We start from the raw sequence: 11,447 nt of genomic DNA on the forward strand, positions 1-11,447 counted from the left end.
CAAAAATAAATAATAAATAAATAAATAAAAATCATATTAAAAAGCTACTAATGAGATTTTTTTAAATAGTTAGTTAGTTAGTTGTGCCGGGTCTTAGTTGCAGCAGGTGGGCTCCTTACTTGTGGTAATGAGATATTTTGTATTCTTTTTTGTTCCTGAACAAAGGCCTCAGAATCTGGTATCTATTTTATAACACTCACAGCATAGCTCAGCACAGAATAGCCACATTTTTTTTTTTTTTTTTGGGCTGCACTGTGCGTCATGTGGGGATCTTAGTTCCCTGACCAGGGATCAAACCCACACCTCCTGCATTGGGAGTGCAGAGTCTTAACCACCAGAGTGCCAAGGAAGCCCCTGGAATAGCCACATTTCAAGACTCAATAGTGCCGGCTGTAGTGGACAGCGCATTACTGGAAAAAAAGATGGCAGATGAAACCTCAGGCTTGAAGGCTGTCTCTGCAGATACTGGGGCGAGCCACGGCTCGGAGGGAACGCTGCTTTGTCTCTCCCTGTGCCCTGCTTCCCCTGTGTTGTAATGTGGATCTGCCTGTAATGCCTGTGTCTCAAACCCAATGTGTTGAAGAGGTCCCTGATGATATGACCCACTTTGGTGGGTGGTGATGTCCCCCATGGGTGACCTCACCAAGTCACTGAAATGGACGATAGGGTGAACTTGTCTCATGGATGATGTTGATGAGAACTTATTTTTTTTTTTTTTTGGCCGCGCTGCTTGTCTAGTGGGATCTTAGTTCCCTGACCAGAGATCAAACCCTCGCCCCCTGAAGTGGAAGGGCGGAGTCCTAACCACTGGACAGCCAGGGAAGTCCCGATGAGCGCTTGAAATAATTAACCCCAGGACCATGGCTCTCTCCATGTCCTGTTAAGGGATATAACAAATTTCCTCCTTAAAAGGATAGTTTGAGTTGGGCATTGTGTTTCTCATAGCTGCAAACTACAACCCAACACTATTGCATATTTTATCAGTCACCGAAAGGAATGGACCCAGAATGACGCATCCAGAGAGGGTTAGAAGAAATCACGTTTGCTAAAAGCTGCTTGGAACCCTATTTATCTGCTGAATGAAAGGATGAAAAGACAATTGATATGGTCATTACCAAAACAATACGTTTCTTAGGCAGAGAGCATTGGATTCCTTCAGTGAATCTCTGCACATCACCTTTGATTTAAAAATTCAACATATTCAATTAACTTTGAATCACTGCATAATTTTACATTTGCCCAAATTTGGAATCGCAAGTTTGTTCTTTAAGTATGATGAAATAAAATTTATATTTTAAGGCAGGATGAGAAAACTTATAAAATTCTCTCTGTGTCCATTTGGGCCTCCTCCCTCCCTTCCATCTGCATTACACATGAACCAGACCTCCTCAAAGATGGAAACACCTGCTCAGCCTCAAAGATCAATTTTTTTCTTGCTTCTGTCACTCTCAATGTAACTTCTTAAAAGAATAGTGTTCTTTCCCAACTTTGTAGAAGGTCATGATGACTTACTACTCACTTTATATGTGCTTACCTAGACTATGTGTCTTTGGTGAACTTTGTATAAAATGTCATTATGTCATTTTGATGTACGATCTTTTGTCTTGAAAACGTTGTGTGACCGTGCCTTCCACTTTAACAGGTGGAACAATCCTCAGAGCTTCTGAGAGCCTGTCTCCTGGGTTATAATCCTTAGTTTGGCTCGAATTAAATTCTTTTTTCTTCTTAACTTGATTGTTAATTGAATTTTCATTGCCAACTACATAAATATTCAAAGCTTTAATTTGGCAAATGTCACCATACACAGGTAAAAGAATAAAATGAAACAATATTTTCAGCTTATATAGTGGGGAGGATGGTATTTATAAAGAGTTGTTAAAATCAACAAGAAGATGACAATACTCTGATAAAACATGAAGCATGGGTTGGGGAATTTAGCTAATACATATAGGAAAAGATATTCAGCCTCACTGATAATCCAGGAATGTGCTATAAAATGACGGCATACCATTTTATTAGCAAAAGCTGTTTACAGTTGCAAACCCTAGTGGTAAAGGGATGAGGTTTTTGGTAAATAGGTACAAAGCATTTGAGAAAGCAATTTGGTAAAATGTATCATAGGGCCTTAAAATGATGAGTATGTACATGTGCAAATGACTCAGCAATTGCATTTATAGGCATTTATCCTACAGAAAATCAAAATGTGTTTTTTTTAAACTTTTTATTGGTGTATAGTTGATTTACAATATTGTGTTAGTTTCAGATGTACAGCAAAGTGAATCAGTTATACATATATCCACTCTTCTTAAGATTCTTTTCCATTATACGTTATTACAAGATACTGAGCAGACTTCCCTGTGCTATACAGTAGGTCCTTATTAGTTATCTATTTCATACATAGTAGTGTGTATATGTCAATCCCAATCTCTCAATTTATCCCTCCCCCCTTAGCCCTTGGTAACCATAAGTTTGTTTTCTACATCTGTGACTCTATTTCTGTTTTGTAGATAAGTTCATTTGTACCCTTTTTAAAGATTCCACATATAAGTGATGTCATATGATATTTGTCTTTCCAAAATGTTGTTTATACACTATTGGCCCAAGTGTGCAAAAATGCATATACAGGGATAGTCACTGTATCCCTCCCCTTCACTTGCAATGAATTTCCAGTCTTCAGTTCTAATTCCCTCCTACGAGTGCACCACTCATGAAGTGACTGCTTAAGCATGCAAATCTGATGATGCAATTGTTTAAAACTGATCCTATGTGCTTCTGGGTAGAGTTCACACTCTTTAGCCTATAGCAGGAGATGCATTTTATCTACTTGAAATCCTCCAAGCTTGAAATGCTCCTGGCTCATTCCCTCCCCTGTGCCCTGGCACATGTTTTTCTCTGACTCGAGTCTCCCTCTCTGTTCATAAGGGTGTCACTAGAAAACAGATGGCACCCTTCAAGAGAGTGATGGAAGAACGTTCCCTGAAAAGACTATGTGCAAATACGTGGATACGTTTAAAGAAAGCCAACAAAGGATTCTGTGGCATTCTGCAGTGGGCAAGAGTGGGAGCGGTTACTACCTTTGACCTCAAGGGGAAAAAGGGACTAAATCATGGAACCCAGCAAGAGCTCAACATGACAGCAGCTGAAGCTTTCACTAGACCAAGAGCCATGGCCAAACCATGACCCAGCATGGAGGGAGACAGGAAGACATATCTCTTAATTATTTCCCCTCCCTGCCGATCTTGTGCTGCCGATCCCAGTTGGTCAAAGCCAAATGGAAGTCAGGAGGCAAATGACCTTGGTTGGTGTGATCCGTAGAAGTCAGTTTCCCAGGGTAGAGGGTGGGGCAGAAACACGTGTACGGTAGGTCTGGCAGAGCAAAAGTTTTCTACTTGGCTTCAAAAACTCAGCTCAAACTACATCTCCTTTGGGAATCATTCCCAGATCTTTGAAGACTGTCATGTTCAAGTTTCTTGTGCAAGCTTCTTCTCATCCAGCCTTTTGCACGGTGGTGAAAGAATTTGTGTATTTGCCATGCTTCATTCATTAGACTATAAAATTTCAAAGACCGTGTGATGTAGTTGAAAGAGGAGATTTTGAATTCTATAGACTCAGAATGAATTCTGCACTCTGCCGCTTACAAAGGCTTTGCTTTTAGACGTACTTCCAATTCTTCGAGTAAAATGCTGGTCATGATAGGACTCACCCCGTGGGGCTGTTGTGAGGACTAGACAGCAAAAGTTTCTTTAAAATGACTTACGTGACTGAGGAGATTCTCAGTGAGTGAAAGTGTATTGTATACATTATACTGGCGGCTGGACATAAATTTGGGATTAACCTTCCTGTGTTTGGAGAAAGTCAAATCTTACAAAGCCAGTCTGACTGGAAAGCTCCCCATGTGGGTGAGTGGTGCAATCAACACAGCAGATAGGCTTCCCCTCCTGAGGGGTTTTCATGAACCCAGGACCACAGCCCTAGCTGCACACAGAGTGGGGAATCAGAACAAGAGAAGTTCTGACAATAAAAATGTCTTATTAGCAGCAGGTGAAGTATCCATGGATCACAAGGAGAATGATAGTGGCTCTTAATCTTTGCACTTAGAATGATATTTCATTGAGTTCAAAGTACTTTCTAATTTCCGGGTTTTTTTGATTTTTTTTTTTTCTGCGGTACACGGGCCTCTCACCGCTGCGGCCTCTCCCGTTGCGGAGCACAGGCTCCGGACGCGCAGGCTCAGCGGCCATGGCTCACGGGCCTAGCCGCTCCGCGGCACGTGGGATCTTCCCGGACCGGGGCACGAACCCGTGTCCCCTGCATCGGCAGGCGGGGACTCTCAACCACTGCGCCACCAGGGAAGCCCTCTAATTTCCGTTCTTGTGTCTTCTTTGGCTCCTGGTTTATTTGGATGTCTGGTATTTAGTTTCCAAATATTTGTGGGTTTTCCAGAGATCTTTTTGTTATTGATTTTAAATTTAATTCCTTTGTGATCAGAAAACATCTTGTATAACTTGGATCCTTCTGAGGGTATTGAGGTTTGTTTCTTTCATGGTCCAGAATAGTCTATCTCTGCTCTGTGCACAATCGGGAAGCAAGTGTATCCCACTGTTGTTGGGTCTAGTGTTCTATACACATCAGTCAGGCCAAAGTGGTTGGTAGTGTTTTCCAAGTCTATATCTTTGCTGATGTTCTGCCTACTTGTCCTATTAATTATTGAGAGAAGGGTGTGCTGGTTACTTTTTTGTGTCTCCTTGGCTAGGTTATGGTACCCAGTTGCTAGGTCAAACATCAGTCTAGACGTTGCTGAGGTCATTTTTAGATGTGATTAACATTTAAGTAAGTTGACTTTGAGTGAAGCTGATTGCCCTCCATACCGTGGGCGGGCCTCATCCAATCAGCTAAAGGACTTGAGGAGAAAACAGGCTGATGTCCTCGAAGGAAGAAGGAACTCTGCCTCCGGACTGCCTTTGGGTCTTCATCTGCAATATCAACTCTTCCCTGGGTCTCCAGGCTGCCTGCCTGCCCTGAAGACTTGCCAGCTCCCACAATCATGTGAGCCAATTCCTTAAAATCATTCCCTCTTTTTATCTCTGGAAACCTTGACTGATACAAGGAGTACTGAAATATTCTCCAACTATAATTGTGGATTTATCAATTTCTCCATGAAGTTCTATCCATTTGTGCTTCATGTATTTTGAAGCTCTGTTATTAGGTGCATAAATGTTTTGGATTGTTATGTCTTCTTGATTAATTCAAACCTTTTATCATTATGAAGTGACATTTATCCCTCGTAACATTCCTTGCTCTTAAATTGACTTTGATAATAATACAGCCAATTCTACATTCTTTTTGTTCTTTTGCAATTTTTTGGGGGGGTCCACACCCCTTGGCTTGTGGGAATCTTAGTTCCCCGACCAGTGATTGAACCCAGACCCTCAGCAGTGAGAGTGTGGAATCCTAACCACTGAACCACAAGGGAAGTCCCCAAATATACCTTCTTTTGACTAGTATTGACATGCTATATCTTTCCATTTCCTGTATTTGGTCTTCATACTTAAAGCACATTTCTTGAAGCCAGCATAGTTTTGGGTCAACTTTTTTCTCTGACATTCTGTGACTTATTTTTTTTGGCTGTGCCACCACACAGTAAGTGGGATCTTAGTTTCCCACCAACCAGTTATCAAACCCAGGCCCTTGGCAGTGAGAGCATAGAGTTGTAACCACTGGACCACCAGGGAAGCCCAACAATCTCCGACTTTTAATTGAGGTATTTATACCATTAACATTTAATGTAATTTTTACTTTTTTTCTCCCTTTCTAAATTTTTATTTTATTTATGTTTTATTTAATGTTATTTTTAATATGGTGATATTTGAGTCTATCATCTTGCTATTTATATGTTACTCACTCCATCTTACCCTTTTCTCTCTTTTCCTGCCTTCTTTTGGAGTAATTGAGTATTTTATTTATTTATTTATTTGGTTGTGCCTGGTCTTAGTTGCGGCTTTCTGGCTCCTTAGTTGTGGCATGTGAACTCTTAGTTGTAGCATGCATGTGGGTCAGTTCCCTGACCAGGGATTGAACCCATGTCCCCTGCATTGGCAGGCAGATTCTTTTTCTTTTTCTTTTTTTTTTTTTGGCAGGTGGATTCTTAACCACTGCACCACCAGGGAAGTCCCTGTAAGTGTGTTTTGACATTTTGTTTGTCAGCTACTTTAGGACTTAGAGTACATGTCTAACTTGTTACAGTCTATCTTCACTTGATATTATAGGACTTTATGTGTAGTATAAGAACCTCACAATAGTGTTATACGTTTCCATTTCTCCCTTTCCTGCCTTTAGGCTATTTTTTTGTTTTGTTTTGGTTTGGTTTTGGTTTGGTCTTTTTTGCGGTACGCGGGCCTCTCACTGTTGTGGCCTCTTCCGTTGCGGAGCACAGGCTCCGGACGCGCAGGTTCAGCGGTCATGGCTCACAGGCCCAGCTGATCCGCGGCATGTGGGATCTTCCCGGACCGGGGCACGAACCCATGTCCCCTGCATCGGCAGGTGGACTCTCAACCACTGCGCCACCAGAGAAGCCCACTGCTATGATTTTTTTTTTTTTTTTTTTTTTTGCGGTACGCAGGCCTCTCACTGCTGTGGCCTCTCCCGCTGCGGAGCACAGGCTCCGGACGCGCAGGCTCAGCGGCCATGGCTCATGGGCCCAGCCGCTCCGCGGCACGCGGGATCCTCCCAGACCGGGGCACGAACCCGCGTTCCCCGCATCGGCGGGCGGACTCCCAACCACTGCGCCACCAGGGAAGCCCTAATTGAGGTATTTATACCAGTAAAGTCAGTCTGAAAAAGCTGGGTTGGAAAATTGTTCAACACATCGTCCTATACCATTGGGGATGCTCTAACGATTACCACGGACTGGGTGGCTTAACCACCAATTTGCTTTTCACAGTTCTGGAGGCTGGAAGTCTGAGGTCAGGGTGCCACCATGGTCAAGTTCTGATGAGGAACCTCCTCCAGGTTTCAAACAGCTGACTTCTCCTGTGTCCTCACGTGGTAGAAGGGGAGAGGGAGCTTTCTGGGGTCCCTTTATAAAGGCGTTAATCTGACTAGTGAGGGCTCTACCCTCATGACCTAATCGCCTCCCAAAGGCCCTGCCTCCTAACCTATCACATTGGGGATTTGATTTCAACTTACAAATGTTGTGGGGTCACAAACATTCAATCTGTCACACACATCATGTTTATTATTGAGTTGGCTTGGGCCATATGTCACACAAATTCATACAAACGTCAGAGCTTTCTAACCTGATGTTTAGCTAACCTGATGTTTATTCTATCTAAACCAAAGCTTGAAACAAGTAAAATGTAACTTTAGAGAAAGGATCCTAATCCATTTTGCCCAAGAACCGGTTGATCATATGGCAAAGTCACAATGAGAACGTTTATAATTACATAGCACATAAACACCATCAAGTGCCAGTGGTCATCAGTTGTAACGGAGGAAGCATTGTCAACTTCTCTGCACTTTCTGGGGACTTCATTTCTTCTCTAACATAAAACATGCTGTAGGGACTTCCCTGGTGGCGCAGTGGTTAAGAATCCGCCTGCCAAAGCAGGGGACATGGGTTCGAGCCCTGGTCTGGGAAGATCCCACATGCTGCGGAGCAACTAAGCCCGTGTGCCACAACTACGGAGCCTGAACTCTAGAGCCCGCGAGCCACAACTACTGAAGCCTGCGCGCTCTAGGGCCCGTACTCTGCAACAAGAGAAGCCACCGCAACGAAGAGTAGCCCCCGCTCACTGAAACTAGAGAAAGCCCGCGCGCAGCAACGAAGAACCAATGCAGCCAAATAAAACAACAAAAACATGCTGTAGGGGAGAGGACTTGGGATATTGCAGAGACAGCATCACATAGAGAGAAAAAGAGTGAGAGAAGTAGTATCAGGGAAGAGAGATAACACATTATGGCTTGGTCCAATAGTAACAATAATAATAATTTAAATACATAAAAATATTTATATAATTTATTAATAAATAGCTATTGTTTTATCAGTGAATGATAACATTTACTATATTATATAATATATAATTTAATAATATATTATATTATTTTAAGAATATATTACCAACCTATACTATATTAATTATGGTAGTTTTATTATTTAACAGAATATTATTAACATAAATCAATATATTAATATTACTAATAAATACACATTATCATTAAAACAATTTTACTAGATATATAATGGATTATACACTTATTAATGTGTTAATAAATAATACTGGTTATTATTATTGTTTTATTGGCAAAGCTATGTTTTGGGCGTGGCGCTGAATATACCGTATTTCCTCCCTTATTTAAGAAAAGGCCGCTCATGTGTTGTAGTTTTTCTTAGGACAGGGCCGAAAGTCGGCTCATCACACGAGATGAATTGTGCCGAAACACAGCAGTAGAGGGCTGCCGCTCGCTCAGGCAAAACAGCGCCGTCTGTCCTGCTGTGGTAGCTTTTATTTAAGCATTATCTATGTTTACATTTTAAGACTTGTTTTCTTAACATTCCAGAGGTGCCAAAGCAGCAACATATGCTTTTATTGATTATACAAGCAATAATGGGCTTTCTTGAAAACATGCCGTGCTTCGTCCTTGAGCGCCAAAGCAGCACAAGGACATTGCCTTGTGTTCCCACCATTCTGATTATACTGAGGACATCTCATGGATCAGTGCCCAAAGCACTCAATGCTTATTCGCAGGTCCCCGGTTTGCCGGGGGCGCTCAAAGCAATCAGGACTGTTTGCAGTTCTGGCTTATTCGCCGGCCCCCAGTTTGCTGGGCGTGGGGGGGGGGGCTCATGGGTCACGTCTCCTTTCCATGTCCTCAGTTATTCCACTACACTCATGCGCCTGAGCTTCTCAGGGAGCGCGCGTGTGCGCCTGGGACCGGAGGAAGTGCTCAGCTGCAGGAGGCATCTCAGTCCTGAGGAGACACCGCCCGCCCTCAGAGAGCGCTGTGACTCAACTCGCTGCCCCCGGAGGGACGGGGACCCTGGGTCGCGCCCGGAGCCTTCTGGGACTTGTAATTCACGGCCTCGTGGCGCGCAGGCGCACTGCCGGGTCCGTCCTGGGCGTGCGTCCGGGGGCGGCGGCAGCGGCGTGAGTTAACTGGGGCGCCAACGCGGGGCGCGGGCGGGCGGACGGGGTGCTGACGGGTATCCGGGACGCGCTGCACCGAGGGCCTCCGCCGCGGCGGGACCCGGGCAGGACCCGGCGGAGCCGGAGCGCTCCCCCACACCTGGGGCCGCAGCACCCGGGCAGCGTTTGTCCGAGCCGCGCAGCCGCGCTGGGATGCAGACCCCGAGCCTGGCCCCCGCTCCTGTGCGGGTAGTTAGGCGGGCGGGGGTTTGGACGGGATCTGGGGCGGGGTCCCGGGCGGGAGGGGTGGCCTGGGGTGTTCCCCTTGGGTTTGCTCCACCCGTCACTCTGCAGGCGGCAAAAGAGAGGCAGAGAGGTCGAGCAGCTTGCCCGAGGCCGCCCAGCACCCAGAATGGCAAAGTCCGAGCCCTGCCCTGTGGAAGTGCCCCTGGATGACAGGTCCATGGGGCAAACTCTGTCGTGAAGTAAACGGAGTTTCCAGAGGCCGGACGTTACAGGGAAACGAGGTAAACCGAACGCCCGGAATCCGGGGTGTAGACTTATTGGGCACTTGGGCTAACCCAGGGGTTCTCACCTGGGGTGGCTCTGCCCCCCGGCGGACACCGGGCGGTGTCTGGTGACATCTGTGGTCATCATGACTGGGGGGTTCTCCTGACATTGAGTGGGTGGGGGCCAGGGATGCTGCTCAACACCCTACAGCGCCCAGGATGGACCCTCAGAGAACGATCCAGACCCAGGTCGCCCGTGCCAAGGGGTCTTACACCTTAGCGTTGTGATTCTAGTGATAAGGTATCAAAAGTCCACTCCATTGATTCCTGACACACCTGCTCAGGAATAAGCTGACCATTCTGCCAATGTCCCAGCAACAAGCTCACCGACCTCTCCCCTTCCCTGGGGTTGATTGCACTTTTCCCTGCCAGGAAGTCCTCATCAGCCCTTTCTTGTGGAGAAAGGATGAGTTTCAGTGGTTTGAAAACTGAAAGGGAAGACCCTGAACCAGGTGCCACAGGCCTGGGTGAATGAGGGTCCAACGGGATCACTGACATCAACCACGAGGGACGGAGGGTCCTGCGAACCACCCAAGGGTGGGAGAGGATTGGTCTGGAAGAGCTAGGAAAGGACGGGGGTCCTGGACCCATTGCCATCAGCTGCAATTTAAAGTCCCAAGAGCAGAGAGATCAGGGTGTCCCAGGGCTCTGCTCCCTCTGAAGGCTCCAGGGGAGGGTCCTTCCTGCCTCTTCCAGCCTCTGGTGGTGGCCGTCATGCATCACTCCAGTCTCTGCCTCTGTAGTCACATGGCCTTCTCCCTGTGTGTCTGTCTCTCTTTTAAGGACACCAGTCATATATCGCATTAGGACACTCTCTGCCCCAGTATGACCTCATCTTAACTAATTACATCTGCAAACAGCCTGTTTGCAAATAAGTTCCAATAGTAATAGGGTCAGGACTGGAACGTATCTTTTAGGGGACGTGATTCAGCGCATGACAGTCTTAGCAGCAGATGTTCCCCCTGGGTAAAGTGTTCTGTGTCCTCGGGGTGCATCTGGTACAGTTTGGGGGCATGGCTCGGCACAGCATTGTGCGCCCACAGTTCCCACCACCCACGTGGAATGAGTCAGAGCCAGCTCTCGGGAAGAGAATTTGCATCAAATCCCCTCTGGTCCCTCGGAAGCTTAGCGAAAGCTGCCGTCATTTTTAGATTTTTAAACTTTTCTATTTTATCTCGATTTTATTTCGAGAAGCTGACTGCACATCACGTTTTCCTTGATACTTTTCATAATTCCAGGTCCTTGCTGGAGGTAACCGTGATATCGTTTGGTGTCTATCCTTGCTGGCTTTTTGCTGTATATTTACACGTGTGTGTGTGTGTGTGTGTGTGTGTGTGTGTGTAGTTAGATTATGTCTAACTCTGGAACATTCCATCACCCCAAAAAGAAACCCCGTCCCCATCAACAGTCATTCCCCTCCCCCTCCCCAGCCCCTGACAACCAGGAACCCACTCTCTGTGTCTGTGGATTGGCTTGTACTGGACATTTCCCATCGATGGAATCACACACTGTGTCCTTCTGTGTCTGGCTTCTCTCACAGAGCGTCGTGTTCTCAAGGTCCATCCACGTTGTAGCGAGTGTCAGGGCTTCTCTCCTTATGGCCGAATAATCTTTCATTGTGTGGATGTGCCTTAAGGGGATTATCCATTCCTCACTTGATGGACATTTGGGTTGTTTCCACCTTTCACCTGTTGTGGGTTATGCTGCTGTGAACATGGATGTACAGGTTTTTGTGTGGATGTGTTTTTTTTTCTTT

The sequence above is a fragment of the Grampus griseus genome (assembly GCF_964374135.1).
Source record: "Grampus griseus genome assembly, chromosome: 3".
Taxonomy (NCBI): domain Eukaryota; kingdom Metazoa; phylum Chordata; class Mammalia; order Artiodactyla; family Delphinidae; genus Grampus; species Grampus griseus.